The sequence below is a fragment of the Beta vulgaris genome, chromosome 9, assembly GCF_026745355.1.
Source record: "Beta vulgaris subsp. vulgaris cultivar EL10 chromosome 9, EL10.2, whole genome shotgun sequence".
Lineage (NCBI taxonomy): Eukaryota > Viridiplantae > Streptophyta > Magnoliopsida > Caryophyllales > Amaranthaceae > Beta > Beta vulgaris.
Window position 1 is genome coordinate 42,461,925 of NC_079210.1, and position 18,502 is coordinate 42,480,426.

The 18,502-nt window shown below is 34.7% G+C and overlaps 1 long non-coding RNA gene, 1 other non-coding gene and 1 pseudogene across 2 annotated transcripts; all 3 read right to left on the minus strand.

Moving 5' to 3' along the window:
- Window positions 1–2,292: 2,292 nt before the first annotated feature.
- Window positions 2,293–3,864, minus strand: LOC109136132 (uncharacterized). Its single transcript, XR_002040996.3, has 2 exons — window positions 3,371–3,864; window positions 2,293–3,088 (listed from the first exon to the last, which is right to left on the minus strand). It is a non-coding gene; the product is annotated as an uncharacterized LOC109136132 (long non-coding RNA).
- A 6,333-nt stretch (window positions 3,865–10,197) lies between these two features.
- Window positions 10,198–10,357, minus strand: LOC125493924 (U1 spliceosomal RNA). The gene has a single exon (XR_007270249.2). It is a non-coding gene; the product is annotated as a U1 spliceosomal RNA (small nuclear RNA).
- Window positions 10,358–12,517: 2,160 nt separating this feature from the next.
- Window positions 12,518–12,730, minus strand: LOC125493926 (U2 spliceosomal RNA; annotated as a pseudogene).
- Window positions 12,731–18,502: the final 5,772 nt, after the last annotated feature.

An 18,502-nucleotide genomic window follows, 5' to 3' on the forward strand; every position in this document is an offset into this window, starting at 1 on the left:
GGAACTATTGACAAGTTCAAAGCCCGGTTAGTGGCACAAGGTTTTTCTCAAAAGCCGGGTATCGATTATTTCGATACATATGCACCTGTAGCTCGAATCTCCACTATAAGATTATTGATTGCCCTTGCAGCAATTCATAATCTTGTGATCCATCAAATGGATGTCAAGACTGCATTCTTGTATGGAGAATTAGATGAGGAGGTTTACATGAGACAACCGGTTGGTTTTGTTGTCAAAGGTCAAGAACAAAAAGTTTGCAAACTAATTAGATCTTTGTATGGGCTAAAACAAGCACCTAAGCAATGGCATCAAAAATTTGATGAGGTAGTGTTGTCTAATGGATTCAAATTGAACAATTCAGACAAGTGTATATACAAATTTGATGACAATGGTCATGGTGTGATGATTTGCTTATATGTAGATGACATGCTAATTTTTGGAACTGATTTATCCCAAGTTGAATGGACTAAATCTTTTCTATCGTCTAAGTTCTCAATGAAAGATTTGGGGGAGGCGGATGTCATTCTAGGAATTAGAATTAAAAGAAGCAAAGGAAAATTGAGTTTGTCTCAATCTCACTACATTGAAAAGGTTCTTAAGAAATTCGATGTTAGTGGTTGCTCTTTTGTGTCAACTCCAATGGACCCTAGTGAGAAATTACTACCTAATGTAGGTAGTGTTGTATCTCGACTTGAGTATTCAAGGGTGATTGGATGTTTGATGTATGCAATGATGAGTACTAGGTCGGATATCGCATTTGCGGCAGGCAAACTCAGTAGGTATACTAGTAATCCTAGTGTACAACATTGGCAAGCTATTCGTCGTGTGTTAAGGTATTTAGGAAAAACCAAGGACTATGGTTTATCCTACAGTGGATATCCTTCGGTTTTAGAAGGGTATTCGGATGCAAGTTGGATCTCTAACAAAGAAGATCACTCTTCTACAAGTGGATGGGTATTTCTCTTGGGGAGGTGCTATATCTTGGGCTTCCAAGAAACAAACTTGCATAGCGGATTCCTCCATGACTTCGGAATTCATTGCTTTGTCTTCCGCAAGCAAAGAGGCAGAGTGGTTAAAGAATCTCATGATTGAGATTCCTTTGTTGCCAAAACCGATATCGCCAATAGCGATTCATTGTGATAACGATGCTGCTTTGGCAAGAGCATATAGTCAAGTCTATAATGGTAAGTCAAGACATATTGGTGTGCGGCATAGCTACATCCAAGGACTTATCAAGGATAGTGTAATCATTGTTGACTATGTACGTACAACGTATAATCTAGCGGACAAAGGCCTTGGCTAGATATAATGTAAAGAGGATGGCAATCGGTTTAGGATTGGAGCCCCTCGAGAATCACGAATGAGGGAATCTTAACTTAACGCCCAATATGACGTTGGGTCTTAAGTTCAATAAGATTAATTTCTTCATTTAGATGATTGTAGAACTTTTATTCATCCTAAGTTTATAGTTCTATAACTGTGTTGTATAAGGAGGTTGTATAACTTAATAGGTCTCTTGTTTATGCTTTTCACAGTAGCATGTATTTTAGAGATCTACCTATGTAAGTGTGAAGTTTAGCCGCTTCAAGGAGCTAGTGGGGCATAGCTTTGATACACTTATGAATAGATATGGACACAAGGCTTTATGTGTCGGTTTATAATGAGTTTAAGTAAATTTATCTTGTGTGTATAGTATCTTCGGGTTTCCATTATGTATTGAAATTGGTTCAATCGTTATCGACACCAATTGGATATGGATACTTGGAATGTGTACTTTACTATATGGAAGTTCAAGTTTTATACACTTTCATTTATGCATAAGATTGATTTGTAAAGATGATGTTTGTGCATAACTATTATGTATACTCTAAATGAGGGAGGATTGTTGGAGATTTAGAGTATAGAGTTTAGTTTATTTCATGATGTATTATGTGAGTTACTTGGTCATGGTGTCGTTGCTCAAATAAATACATGAATTATACAATGCTATGCAAGTCGCAGCAAGCCTCGCAAATGTCGCAGCAAGCATCGTACAAGCAGCAGGCAGAGGCTTGGGCTTGGTCGCGAGTCGCGACCTATGTCGCACCTCGCGAGATCTTTCGTCAGCGTGCTGTTCGCGAAGCAGAAGGAACGAGAAGATGATTGAGTGCTCGCGACTCGCGACCTGGGTCGCACCTCGCGACGGCGCCCAGTCGCGACTCGCGACACTGATCTCGACTCGCGAAATTCTTCTGTTTTCTTGCGGTTTTACGTGGCTTCGCAAATTGACGGTTTTTCAAGGTATTGTTTCAGTTTCTCAGAAACAATTGAGCATTGGTATATATATGAGAACTCTCATATGATGAAGGATAGATGAAAAATCAGATTCTCTCTCTTGCACAAAAATTAAATCAAAAGTTCATCATCTTACAAATAATTTCTTCCTTTCACTCATTTGACAAATTTCATAACGAGCGTGATATTTGTTGTTCTTCTTTGTATCTCGAAAGTGAATTCCTTGCAACCCGTGCTCAGTGTAGGGTAGGAATATTGCTTTTGGGAAAGTGTCGACACACGCCTAGAAGATTCGTTATTCATAGTATTCATCTTCTTCACCCTTTTTCTAATTCTAACAAATATATGAGTTTATGGTATTATTAAGATGCGACGCTGATGCTAAAGCGAGCGGCAGCGGTATGTAAGCAGAAGCAAATAGTACATGAGCGTATATATATGAAATTAACGTTAACATCTTAACACTAGTGCAGGGATTGCAAGTCTTATTTAGAAGCTAGTAGTACGTATTACTTAGTAAATAGTAATAGTAACTGCACCGTGCATGATTTGATAATGGGAATTAGGCCCAAACAACGTGGACTGTAACAGAGCCTTTCTCTCCAGGAACTACTTTCTCACCAGGTTGTCCAACTTTAAAGTAAGCATTGCCGTTTGCAATTTCAAAGTTGGAAGAATGAGGATTATAAGAAAACAACCTTGAATGAACCTTCAACTCATTCATGTGTTCAGGCGCATTCACCTTCGACATTTTTAAGGGAATGTTTTGCCCAGGATTTACTGGAATATGCTAGCCATCTTTAATTAATTTCTCCTGCCAAAAATTTATTATTGCAAACATCGGTTGGTTTAACTTTAATTTGTTTTGCTCGTTAATAGAAAAGGAAAATTAAATGTACGTCAACTTTGCTTAATTAATAATTAGTTGTGCTTGTGCATGATATATACATTATCTAGAAATCATTGAAATTATAATCTGCATATATTTAACTCTTCTAGGTAGCAAGCTAGGAGTCAACTAAAAGTAAAAAAACATTGATTGATCAAAATGAATATATATTAAGATCATCAAAGGAAATAACGGCCCATTGCATACCTTAATTTCAAGTGCTTCTATGTACTCCGACTGTCTCACTTGCAAACAATGCATGCTTGGGTTCCTTTATATAGAGACTCAACTTGCATTGTAATTCTTGATCGAACAACGATCCCACTAGTTACATTATTCGACTCTGTTGATCGATAATGGATTAATGGTAAGCCAATATTCTTCTTCTTATATATCTTACGTCTTATGTTACTGTACCATGGGGTCTCACCGTATTCGAAATCTATGATGCATTCATTCCCACATGTCTACTATTAACTAGGAATATTTTTCAATCTTTAAAGCAAATATTAGTAAGTGGCTCGGATGATTGCCCAGCATGTCAAATTTTATCACATTACGAAAATCTAGTGATGAATTAATTGTTTTTTGAAACATATGTATAAGATGTCTTGCTTAATATATATGTGACTTAAACAAATAGATGTATGTTTTAAACTAATAGATCTGTAATTTCCGTCTCAGTCATATTTTGACCAAGATCAGTGCTTTACCTAGAAAAAAAAAGGAAAAAACTAGAGGCCGTATAGAAGTGGAAATTACAAGCCTCGGGAATATTTAGCCAATTAAGCATCTCTATTCTATATGGGAAGAGGGATAGGACACCAAAATATTAAAAATCCTATTTTACCCTTACTACATCTCTATACTAACTACTTGTATAATGAAATGTTAGCCAAGGTATGAAAGATATAAAGGTATAATTAATATACGTAGAAGATGCCACCGAGTGGCTCACTTCCTAAGTCAAAAAGCTCAACCAACTTTCATTAGTGCTTTTTTATTCCAGCTTTCATAGATACTTCCACTATATTTTTTTAGTTTGTCTGTTTTGACATTTTTCGTATGTCAATACACATCTTTGACCTTAAATAATTTTTCATTATATATTAGTCAATGTTATAACGGTCGAATATTAATATAGTGCTCTTTGAAACGAATGAAAAAAAAACGTCACATGACTATATTTTTCTTTATATATTGTGAAAAATTGAAAAGATACTCTCAAATTATAATTAGTGTCAAGACTCCAAGTGGGCTAACTAAAAAAATACAGAGGGAGTAGTAAATCTAGGGGTATCAGATGCCAAGTCTATGCCTGGCCATCCACTAATTATATTCCCCCACCGTATTTGTATCCAACGCAAATCAAAGGTCACATACTTGTAGTAAAGTTATGGCATATTCTAGTAAGAGGCTGACAGATTTTCAAACCAACAATAATCTACTCTAGATATTTTTTGAGGGAGAACATTTTGTATTCACAACTTTTACAGATTTTCAAACCAATAATAATCTACTCCAGATATTTTTTGAGGGAGAACATTTTGTATTCTTGCTCTAACAATACATTTCAATTGCTTCATCAACTAAGTAGTGGTAGGAACCCATTGATGCCAGTAAGCAGTATTCCTACTACTCCATATCAAATATGTCAATCCTGCACACCCAGCTAACATTATCTGTTTTCTGAATTTAGACTTCTTGCTCTTCTGAATATACCTTACCAAATGCTGAAGATCATCAGTAAGAGCATAACAGCCTAGCCAGTTTTTGAGCTGTTTGAGACACTCATTGCTCAGGTGACACTTGAAGAAAAGATGTTGATGTGTTTCAGAATGAACTGCACACAACATACATAGCCCATTAGTATCTATTCCAATTTGTCTCAATCTTTCTGTTGTTCTAAGCTTATCCTGGATAGCAAGCCAGAATATGAATCTGTGCTTAGGCAAATTTAGTCTACTCCATATTGTTGTGTGCCAATACACCTTGCCTGATCACCTTTCATCTTTTCATAGACACTCTTTACTGAATATTTATGCATGGCATAAAGCTCCCATAGTGTGTAGAATTGCTTCATTTGCTCTTTTATTACTTGGCATAATTTCTTCCAATACCAACTTGCTCCAGAGTTAGGCATGTAATCCCACCAATCTGCTTCTCTAAGATACACTGTATTAATCCACTTCAGCCAGACTCTATCCTGTTTACTTGAAATAGCCCATACATATTTCCCTAGGCTTGCCATGTTCCAAATAATAACATCTCTAAATCCAAGCCCTCCAACATTCTTAGGAGTACACACCCTCTCCCATGTAACTAAATCGGGCTTTTGACTCAAGTATTCACCAGTCCATAGAAAAGCTCTACACACTTTGCTTATCTCATATGGGACTTATTTTGGTAGGATAAATACCTGAGCCCAAAGCTTAACAACACTGAATTAATGAGTTGAGTTCTAGCTGCATAGGATAAATTCCTAGAGCTCCACACCCTTATTCTGGCCACCATTCTCTCAACAAGAGCTTCACATTGTGCTGCTGTAATTTTCTTGGCACAAATAGGAACCCCAAGATACTTGAATGGTAGTGTCTGATGAGCAAAACCAAATGCATCTACAATTCTCCTTGTCTCCCTTTCATTCATACCACATGTATACACAGCTGATTTCTAGGGGTGTGCAAAAATATCCGATCCGAAAATCCGCCGATCCGATCCGAATTTTCGGATTTCCGATCCGATTTTAAGATTTCGGATATTTCGGATCAGATATCCGGAAAAATTTCGTGTTTTCGGATCGGGTACGGATCGGGATTTTTCAAAAATGTCAACGAACCCTATCCGAAAATCCGGTGATCCGATCCGAAAACCCGGTGATCCGATCCGAAAAGTTCGGATATTTCGGATCGGATTCGGAACGCAATTCCTCCGATCCGAAATTTTCGGTTCTGATCCGATCCGATCCGGTATCCGACATTGAACACCGCTACTGATTTCCCCACATTTGCTTGTAGTCCAGTAGTATCAGAAAACAGCTTAAAATCTCTTAAAAGCATATAGCTTGAGGGAAAATCACCCTTACAGCACATTATCAAATCATCTGCAAAGCACATGTGTTTAAGCTTAACTTCTTTACACCTAGGATGATATTGAAATTGTTCCAATTCACCTAGCTTCTTCAATATCCTTGAAAGATATTCCATACACAATACAAAAAGTAATGGAGAAATAGGATCACCCTGTCTTAGCCCTCTAGAGGACTTAAAAAATCCTTTCATAACTCCATTTATCATCAATGAGAACATAGGGGTGGTGACACATTCCATAATCAATGTTGTGAAAGCAGAGGGAAAACCTAAAACTTCAAGCATCTCTTTAATGAAATCCCAATTTACTGTATCATATGATTTCTGGATATCAATCTTTAGTAAACAACTAGGTTTGGTGTTTTCCTACCATAATGTTTAACTAAATCTTGAATAACCATGATATTATGTATGATGTATCTTCCACGCATAAAACCTCCCTGGTTTTCCATAATCAGGTCAAGTGAAACTTGCCTCAGTCTGTTACATATCACCTTAGTAATACACTTATATATGGTATTACAGCAAGAGATAGGTCTAAATTCAGTAACATTTTGAGGGTATTTTGTTTAAAGAATCAAAGTGATAACATTTGTGTTTACCTCCCTCAAAATTCTGCCTCCATTCAGTGCATCCAATATAGCCTCAATCACATCATCCCCCACAATTGGCCATGTGTCTTTGTAGAAGAAATTCCCAAAGCCCTCAGTTCCAGGAGCTTTACACCCTAGAATGGAAAACAAAGCTGCCTTCACCTCACAAGCAGTATATGGAGCATTTAAGATATTATTATGTTGATCTGTGATGACTGGCCCTTCTTGTACTAATTGTTGCAATACTGGTGTCTCCTGTCATAAATTCCTCCAAGCTAAGCAACTTCTCATAATAACATAAAAAGGCCTTAGTTACAGAATCGGGATCATCATGCCATTCTCCCTTTTCATCATAGATGTTATATATTTGATTATGTAGTCGTCTTGCTTTAATGCTTTGATGAGACAAAGAGGTGTTCTCATCACCATCTTTGATCCAAGCAGCCTTAGACTTCTGTGATAAAAATGTAGTGTACGCCAAGTGTTGTGCTCTATACTCCTGCACTGCAATCAATTCATCAGCAGCTAACTGTGCATTACTAGGATGGTTATGCATCTGTTTTTGAGCTTCCATCATTCTCTCATATGCTTGAAGGTCTCTAGCTTGAATGTCTAGAAAACCTTCCTTATTCAGCTCCTTCAGCCAGCCTTTATCACCTTCAATTTCTTCATAACCTTGAACATTTTAGTTCCTTGAATATCTTGGCTCCAAGCATTCCTCACAATATCTTCAAATTTAGCAGAGGATTTCCATATAGTAAAATACTTAAATGGTTTTTTCCCACCACACTCCATAGGATATACCCTTAACAAAGCAGGAGAATGATCAAACTTCCCTTCATTCTGAAACATATGTATAAGATATCTTGCTTAATATATATGTGACTTAAACGAATAGATGTATGTTTCAAACTAATAGATTTGTAATATCCGTCTCAGTCATATTTTGGCCAAGATCAGTCTCACGCAAGACTTTACCTAGAAAAAAAAAGGAAAAAGCTAGAGGCCATATAGAAGTATAAATTAGAAGCCTCGAGAATATTTAGCTAATTAAGCATTTTTATTCTATATGGAAAGAGGAGTAGGACACCAAAATATTAAAAAAATCCTATTTTATCCTTACTACATCTCTATTCTAACGACTTGTATAATGAAATGTTAGCCAAGGTATGAAAGATATAAAAGTGTAATTAATATACGTAGAAGATGCCACCGAGTGGCTCACTTCCTAAGTCAAAAAGCTCAACCAACTTTCATTATTAGTGCTTTTTTATTCCAGCTTTCATAGATACTTCCACTATATTTTTTTAGTTTGTCTGTTTTGACATTTTTCGTATGTCAATACACATCTTTGACCTTAAACAATTTTCATTATATATTAGTCAATGTTATGACGATCGAATATTAATATAGTGCTCTTTGAAATGAATGAAAAAAAAAACGCTACATGACTATATTTTTCTTTATATATTGTGAAAAATTGAAAAGATACTCTCAAATTATAATTAGTGTCAAGATTCCAAGTGGGCTAACTAAAAAAATACAGAGGGAGTAGTAAATCAAAGGGTATCAGATGCCATGTCTATGCCTGGCCATCCACTAATTATATTCCGCCACCGTATCTGTATCCAACGCAAATCAAACGTCACGTACACGTACGTGTAGTAAAGTTATGGCATTTTCTAGTAAGAGGCTTACATGTTAAAGGAGTCTTAGTAGAGCGTCACGTGGAAAGATAAACTTGTTTGAAGACCCTTTCTAAAATATACTATCTCTGTTTCACAATTGTCATTTAACTAGGAACACTAGAAAAGGGGGTGAATTGTATGTGAATAAATAAACGTATTTTTTACGAAATTATAAAACTAAAACAAGGTAAAGGAGCACAAGGGATTTTTACGAGGAAAAACGTATTCGGCCCAACAAGAAAAAACAAACTCGACCACTAGGGATTTTAAACTCAACTCTTTCACTAATTAGGCCAAAAAACTTTATTACAACCTAACTTTACTATCGAGCTACAACTTGAGTTCCTAAACTCAAGTTCCTGATCAATTGTTCCCTTAATTAACAATTGTTGAAATCCCGATTTGTATGCATTAGATAGATATCAAAGGGCTTGAAAAAGTGCAATAGAAGCAAAGGGCTATTCATTAAATCAGATGAGTTTGGTATACCAATTTGTATGCATTAGATAGATATCGAAGGGCTTGTTTAGTTGCATTGGGTAACTCCAGCGTGATCATCAGTTCGGGGTTCGGCCATGATGGCATCATCCATGCGTGAATCCCCCCTTCTAATTTGTGGATTAGGGGGTCGGTTATGCCCAAGTAGGGCTCTGTCATCTGATAACACGCACATAGGATCTTCTCTGTTGGAAGGTTGGAGTCGGGATGGCTCGATTCATCGACTTAGGAACTGAAAGATAGAGGCTTTACAAGGGCGGATGACTGGCGTGGTACAGATTGAATGATGGCTTCATGGCTCGATTCATCGACTTAGGAACTGAAAGATAGAGGCTTTACAAGGGCGGATAACTGGCGTGGTACAGATTGAATGATGGCTTCAGTATTAGCGTGGTAAAGATTGAGCAAAGAGAAAACTAAGTTTAAGGAGGAAATCAAGTTTGGATTTTGAAACAAAAAAAAAAGGGAAACTAATACGGAACATCAAACTACGGGAGAGAGGACATCACACCCAATTCTTCATCTGATTACAAGCGACAAAGACATCTCAGAAAACAACTCAATATAAATGAAAAAGGAGGAAATATATAAATGAGGAAGTATTTCCTCTCATAAGAAATGTGGGACTCCCAAGAAAGGAGGCTTTGATTCCATAAGGGTGCACCATCTTCTGTGTGTATTTGAACGTATGTTCCTATTTGTGGTTATTTTCTTGGTTTGGAAATTGGTCTACTCATCAATTTTCAGACCAACAAAGTTCCTCTACCTATCAATTATCATGATCGTCTTACTACAATTTTATTTGAGGGACAAGAAGTAGTGTTTTGGCTAGTCCTGGAAGTCGTACATGGTGTGTATGGGAACTTGGCTAGTCCTGGAAGTCGTACATGGTGTGTACGGGAACTGGTAGTTTGGATTTCAAATTCGCATATGGTGTGTATGGGAACTAGTATTTTGAATTTTAAATCTGAATTTAAATTCGATATGGTGTGTATGGGGAACTGGTATTTTGGATTTCCAATCTGAAATTGGCCCAAATTCAATATTTGGAACCCAGAAGAATTTGGATTTGAGCCATGATGCACTTTCTTATTCATGGAATGTATTGAAATTCTGGATTGCGATAGTTGTTGATTAGACACTGTAAATATTGAGATAAGAATTGACAGGGGCCGCGCGAACGCAGGCCCCCTCTATCACAAATTATGACGTAGACTCTCCCACTTGGGGAGATCTTAGGCTGATGCTCTTCCTAAGTGCAATGAAAGCCATCACCCTAGGCCATGAGCCTTATTGATCGCTCATAGACCCCGTCCAGGTAAGTATGTAATCCTGTGTCACTCAATTTCTTCTTATACTGCATTTTGTCTTGTGTCACATATCATCTTTCCATGTGGGATGCTATTTGAAGGTAAACCAGTGTGTTAATTCATCTTTAATTTGGGTCTATTTGCTACAAATATACCGCTACGAATATACCGCTACGAATTATAAATGATTATCCTAATGATGTATGTCCATTTCACAAAAGAAATATTTTGAAACAAATAAAAAGGAAGTCATTTAAAAAAAAAAAAAAACACTTCTTTGGAAATTAAAGAAACAAATAAAAAGGAAGTCATTAAGTAATTGCTTGATTCTTATGTTCACTTAACTATAAAGATCAAATTCGCAGAAGAAAAAATAAATGTATGACTATAATATTCTATATGCTTCTCTAATTGTTTTTTTAACATCTTCTATGCTTCCCTCTCCCTGTGTTGTAGTTAATCTTTTTCGTCTTCGAAAATTTTGGAGATTTATGAAGTAGTCAAATGATCAATTTAATTGGTTTTCCAAATTTACAGCACGGTTGCTTGTATCTCTCTCATGTCTTATCTTTTTTTTTGAGGGGAAAAGTAAGCAATTAATAGCAAGGGACAAAACGTCCATCAACACATAAGGAGCCACCTCCGGGGGATAATAGTTCTCCCAAATCTGCTCTACGCCAAAGGGATTGATCCTAGCTAAGTGGTGGGCAACAAAGTTCCCGTCCCGCTTTACATGAGACCAAACAATTGACTTAAAACATACACATGAGGCTAGAATATTGAAAAGTGTTAATTTTCAGATCATTTGACAATCTGATTCCACCACAATATCTTGGAGACCAAATCTCTCATGTCTTATCTCATACCATATAAACATGGTTATTGCGGTATTACTAAACAGATCTTCAAAGCACCTAAATCTGTCTGATGGTCAATTGGTAGCAACTAGCACGTCTTCAACTTGTAGATCTAAAATAATGATCTTTGACATAATATGTTCACAGAGAACAATTTGACAATAAAATGATAACTCGTCTGTCCATTTGCTAAAATTTGCTTCGAAAATAGGATGTGGCTTTGTAAACTGTAATTAGCTTTCAAGTGTAGATGTTGAGAATTAGTCTCACCGGTGGATGACATATCTGAATTTGATATTAAGAATTGGAAAATTAATCAAAGACCTGGAGGGGTGTGATGATACACAATTCTATTTGCATAACGTCATTTATTAAGGGTATGTAAAGAAACATAATATAAAAATTCTAGTTGCATCTCTTGAACACTCCTTTCAGGGGAAATCCATAATGCTATTTATCCATATTTTGCATACGAATATAGTTTCTCTGAGTCTCTGAGAGATGATGACTATTGTTATTTTTGTTAGCCCTTTTATAAAACACTAGTGTAGGATGCCCGTGCCTAAGTGTGGGTTTTTGAAATAAATTGTCCCAATTTTAGTTTATCTTTAAAATAATTTCACCTTAAATTATTCAAAAATAAATGTCCAAATATTTAGGAGGATATTTGAATCGGGTTAATTTGTTAATCAGGTCATTTTTAGATCGGGGCAATTTTAGCCTAAATTTCCGAATTTAGGTTGCCCCTGGTCCGTCTTTTTTTGCCCAAAACCCGCTAATTTTCGAGCTGGCCGAATTTATGTTGACCACTCTAATATAGAACAATTTAGAAAATTCTCTCTAGTTCTAAATAGTGCCAATATTCCAGATAGGTAAGATAAGAAAAAAAAAACAAATGAGGTACATGAGTTAGTGCTGTGAAAAAAAATCTGAAAAATTAGATATCCAAACTTCTAATACGATATCCACTTTAATTACTCGAATTTTTAGAAACACGATTCAGGTTTTTTATTCTATTAGGGTTGTATTATATGGTTACTATGCTATCATATATCTTTTTTTAATTCCATAAAAAATAGATTTTTACAATATATATATATGACCTCTACTAGTATACGTTGCCATAATGATTCTCTCGACATTACGACCTTTATCACATTGATAAGAATTCAAATAAAGCAATATTTCCTTCGTTTTTAAAGAAAAAAAATACTTTTTCCTCTTTTAAAATTGTACCATGTCATTTAACTAAAAAAATATCTATTGAGCAAGTGAGAATATAAAATAACAACCGAAAATAACAAATGAATTCCAAGAGCAAAAGGAACAAATATAGAGCAAGTGAGAATATAAAATAACAAATGAATTCCAAGAGGAACAATATTTGGAGGGGTGCGCCAGGCCTTCGCTGTAATCCTTCCCCTTCAAAAATAAATTTAATATCGTTGTGGGCCATTGGCCCACATATCAGATATTAAACTGATAAGAACAGATACTACACTTGATCTTAGCCAAAAGGCCGAGAAAGGTATGAATTGTATAATTCAGGAGACCGTTTATATTTGCCTTTACATGTTGCTCTTTGTTTTGATGCTTCGATGTGGGATAAAACTGAATCAATGGAACAAACCTAAACTATCCGTGTACTCTATATTGACTAGCATTTTTTGCACGCAATGCGTGCTCGAATGCTTTTCAAGACAGAAACTCGATTTTTTTCGACTTATGTAAAAGTCAAAATTTGAACATTAGACATACAAAGTATAATTATTTTTAGTTACAAAATTTAATTGGTTTAGTCTCTGTCACTTAAAATCTCTCACCAGTCTCTTTTTTTTTTTTTTTTACTTTTCAAGGTCAAAATTCTATGAACAAAATAGAAATTTTATTGAATTTATCTATGATTTCTAATATTTTAATTTTTTAGTTGATTTTTAAATTAAGTACACTACTTCATATATTGTGAAGAAAGTGGACACTTGAATTTTAAGTCAAATTTTTGTGAGTATGTATTGACGTTGTACTATATTGGTTGTAGTTTGTAAGTTAATTTTTTGATTTTTGTAAACTTTCATCATTTGAGTGATTTGTATAATGTAAATTACGCAATTCTATGATTTAAGTTGACTTGTGAGTGATTTTTTATAATTTTAATATTTTTATTTGAATCTCCCTTTGGTTTGTAAGTGGATTTGCAATTTAGAAAGGAAAAGGGGTAAAATAGTCTCTTTATTCGGGAACACCATAGCCCCCCCTTCCCTTATATAATAGAGATATGTTGTACTTTAATTCTTGAATGATATTTTACATAAACCTTTTTACCTTGATAATTAATCTCTATTATATAATAGAAAAAGATAGGTCCAAATATATGTAAAAGTTTCATTATATATAGGAAACACTATGAAAAAGTAAATATTTTTTTTCTTGTCTAACTTCTAAATTATGATTTCACTACAAATAGACTTCAGTTTTTTATTCCTTGTCTAACTTCTAAAATATGTTTGCACACATCGATATTTAAAATTTGTCATCATTTCAATTTTTGTCCTTTTCTAAATTTTAACATTTTGAGCTTTTAATTATATTTGAAATGAAATTTTGACTTTTTTCATACACAATTTGATATTGGATTTTTTTTTGAACAAAAATCGTTAGTTTTCGCAAATTAATTTAGTTTTTTTTTCTGTAAATGGATTTTTGCAAAAATTGTTCGCAAAAAGTTTGATATTGTTTTGTTTTTCAAAATTTATTTCTGAACATGGACTTTTTGCAAAAGTTATGGGCAAAAATTAAAATATTGGCTTTTTTTAGAAAAAACTAAATTTGTTTTATATGAAAATGAATTAAATTTAAGTCAGATTGTATAAAATTCCTTTTGAACTCATTGTTGTCATCTCTATTTTGCTATTGTTTATTTCAACTAATGTGAAATAATTTTGAAGGTTAAAAAAATTATGTACCTTTTTGTAAATTCGCAAATTGCCGATGGATAAATGTGTGATATCGCCGTCAAAATCTTATATTATGCTTTTCTTAAATTTGTGTTTATAGGTAACTTTTGTGAGTATGTAATTGTGAATGGATCTTGAGAACAGTGATTTGTAAGAAAATTTTTGTAGTAAATGTTTTTGTATGTTTTTTTTTTTTTTTTTTTGAGGGGTTGTTTTTGTATGTATTGACGTTCTAGGTTATTAGTTTTACTTTGTATGTTAATTTTAAGTTTTAATAAAGTTTTCTGATTTATTTGATTGCGTGATTTTTTTTAACATGATTTTCTTAATTTGTATGAGTGATTTGTAAAGTTTCTTCTTTTATGTGATTTGTGAGTGAGTGTTGTAAATTAATTTTCGGTAGTTTTTTTTTGTTGAGTCCCGATTTTAATTTTGAGATTTCTTTTATAATTTAGAAAGGGAAGGGGGGTAAAATAGTTAGTTCAAAAGAGGACACCATAGCTCCCCCCTGATAAGAGGTTTTTAGTGTGTCGTTAAGGCACTAAGAACCGCTTTCCAAACAATATTTGTAGTCCTAACAAGCAATTACTAAAAGAATAGTAAGGGCAAGTCAAGGGTCGATCCACAGGGAAACAGGGATTGGTTAAAGTCTAACAAGTCTAGACTGCCTAATTGAAGAAGTTTTTGGGGGTTTGAAAGAGTTTTGGTATCAATTAAGACTAAGTAATAACAAGAACAAGCAACTAATACGAGTTTAAATATCAAATAAAAGACACTAGAGTTAAGGTTACTAGTATGAATAAGAATGGATTGATTGTTAATGCGATTGTGAGCACGAAGACGATTATGCAAGGTTTAGTTTCTCCTCTAAAATACTCGAGTCCTCTCTCGAATGGTCCTCAAGAGTAATCCTTAATCTATCAACTAAATCCTCTCTCGAATGGTCTTTAGTTAATTGATTAAGAGATTCAATAAGTTTGGAAAACCCCTAATGAAGGATCCCCTTAATTTCCATCCAATATCTTGGTATGAAATTAAGTTGATCTTGGGGATGATAAAAGAGTTCAAATTTAAGAACATTTGAAATCAAAATACCAAAGTATAAATGTGATCAATATCTATCCTAAGGTCTCAAAACACCAAGATCAATGCATAAACTTCTCCATACATCACAATCACATCAACAACATTTTTAAACCCTAATTCATACTTTCACCCTAACCCTAGATATGAAACTACTCACTAATCATGGAGTTTAAGCAATTAAACATAAAATCTATGACTAATCTAAGGTTAAACATGATTAATAATGATTAAACTAATGAAAAGCAATTCATAAACTAAGAGAATGAAGATCTTAAATATTTGAGAACATAAACAAACACCAAGAGAATGAAAAGAAAACTAAAACTTTGAATTGAATTGAATGAAAAGTACCTTGAATGTAAATCGAATCACAAACTATGATCTCTAATCTCAATTACCAATGAAAACTAAAGTGTTTTCTCTCTAATACAAAACCCTAAAAAGTTGTGTGAAAACTCGAATAAAGCGTGAGTCTCCAACTCCTCTCGAAAAGAGGGTTTAATGATCGATTTTTTTTTGTCCGGATCGTGAGGTGCGGGCGCACCAAAAGGAGGTGCGGGCGCACCAGACCTCAGGTGCGGGCGCACCTGAGTCTTCTGCCTCAAGGTGGAAATCTCTTCGTCAAATGGTGTGGGCGCACCAGATGCAGGTGCGGGCGCACCACATGTAAGGTGCGGGCGCACCAATGTAGTCTGTTTTGTGCTCCAGAATTGGTCGATGGTGCGGGTGCACCAGTGGCTTGTGCGGGCGCACCATCGTGTGCGGGGCATACCAAGCGCACCTCAGGCTACCTTTCAGCCTCTAGCTCGTTCCCTTATGCCATGTCTCGCATTTCTCGACCCCGAAGAGGGCAATACCTGCAATAGAAATACGAACAAACATGGTGAAAGCATATGTGCTAGAAATTCGGTCGAAATAGATCGAAAATCTAGCAAAATGTCACTATGACCAAGTATGATCACGTGAATGAAATAGAAGGGAAAAGTGAGGAGAAAGAAGGAAGAAAAGGAGGAAAAGGGAGCTAAAACAAGCCAAAAGAAGGTCATATAATGCGTTGGAAACGCACTTATCACCCCCTTCCCTTATATAATAGAGATTTGCTTAAAATACGAGAGAAGGGGTAGCTTATTTAGGAAGATAGAAACAATAGACAAAGTTAATGCTTTTGTTAGAGCAAGTTCTGGTCCTTGGTTATATCCTATGGCAATAATAATTTTGTGCCTAGAGACAACTTTTTTAAAGCCGCAACTTCTTCAGGTGAAAATTTTCATATAATTTTAAGTTTAAGCATGTTCATCAATTGAAGACAATATCTCCTATATTCAATTACTCACACATGGTAGATTGGTAGTGAAGTCTAAAGGGAATTTGGAGACCTTAAGGGGTCGTTTGGTTCAAGATATGGAATGGAAAGAGAATTGATACAAATAGAGAAGGGGAATGGTAACAAAGATGGTTACCTTTATTGAGTGTTTGGTTCAAGCCAATGAATGGAAATGAAGGGTAACCATTAACTTCAAGTAATGGATTTTGTTACTTGAGGGGGAGGGAAGGTAACAAATTGGAGGAATCTATTACCATCAAGTAATGGTAAGGGATTGATGAGGGGTTGAACCAAACAAGAAGAAAGAGAATCGGTAATTGATTCTATTTCTTGAAACCCAAAAATAGTGAACCAAACGCCCCCTAAATTTCTTCTTGCTTCTACTATGTTAGGTTCTATGTCATGCTCATTCACATCAATAGCTCACTATTTTACTCTAATAAAAAAAAAAACTAACTATTTTACTTGCGATGAGTTTTTCTGATATTCGTAGGAACTTCGATGCGATACATAAATTTCAGAAAACAATTATCCAACATCAAATACTCAATATCTCATGCATATATTAATAAGAGTTGACAACGGATAAATCATACATTTGAAACGTGATTTCCACTAGCCTTCCAGGTGTTTCACCATCCAATATGAAGATCAGTAGTATCAATTATATTTCTCTACTCGAACCACCAAACAACGAACAAAGATCTTAGAGAGTGCTTGCTAAAATATTAGGAAGAACTCTCTCTTTTTCTCTGGAGGGGGCACTACCTCTTAGATATGTTTAGGGTTTGTTTTTGTCACAAACACTAATATATATATATATATATAGAGAGAGAGAGATAGAGAGAGAGAGAGAGAGAGAGAGAGAGAGAGAGTTTTATAATATGTCAAAAGTCTGAAACTGTCAACCCGTGCTTAAACATAAGAGAGTTAAAGACACCATCAACACTTACCAACACTAGTTTAGTGTTGCCATCCATCTCTCGTGAAAAGGAGGTAAACCGTAAAACTTGAAAGAGGAGAAAGAAAGTCAGAGTGAGGGAGAAATATACAATATTGGAGGTATCGATAAAGGGTTTGATGTGGCAATAGTCGTACCAGGGCTAAGAATCGATATGATTCTTTTATAGGACTCACTAGACTTTTTCCGCTATGTTTATAATTTCATCCATTTTACAATTATCTTAATATAAGATGGGCTTTCTACTCAATAATTTGACAACGAGTCTAATCTAATTAGGACTTATAGCTTGTAATTGGTTTATAGCAAAATACTCCAACCATCTAAAATATATAAATATAGATATCTTCCATACATTATACTATATTAGATACGGTAATTGCAAACCTTATGAATGACAACTCATTCAATGTTAATTTATTCATGTTGTTATAAGTTATAGCATATCGTTTTAGTACTATTAGCCCTTTTCTTGACCTTGTGCACTAAACCTCCATAAAACCAGGCATATAGTGAAGGGAAATATTTGTTAATTCAAAACATACTTTACACTATCTAGTTACTTTCAGAATAGTCGGCAAGCAGAAAATAGTAATATATCTTACTTATACTATGTACTAATGGGTAATGAGTAATGCTTCTTCTCGCATTACAAATACTGAAGTAACAAAACTACTCCAATTGTTTTGGTTGAACTTAGCATAATGTTAAATTAACAATTTCACTAAAGATATGTGAAGCAAATAAATTCACTTTCACTAAACATATGTTAAGCAAATAAATTTACTTTCACTAAACAAGTGTTAACACTGAAGATATGTTTGGCAAATAAATTCACTAAACATATGTTAAGCTAATAAATACGCTAAAGGTATCCCTAGCTAATAAGTTCAGTAAGTATTTTAGTCTAATAATTTCACTAAAGATATGCTAGGCTAATAAGTTCAATAAAGAATATGTCTAATAAACTCATTAATTA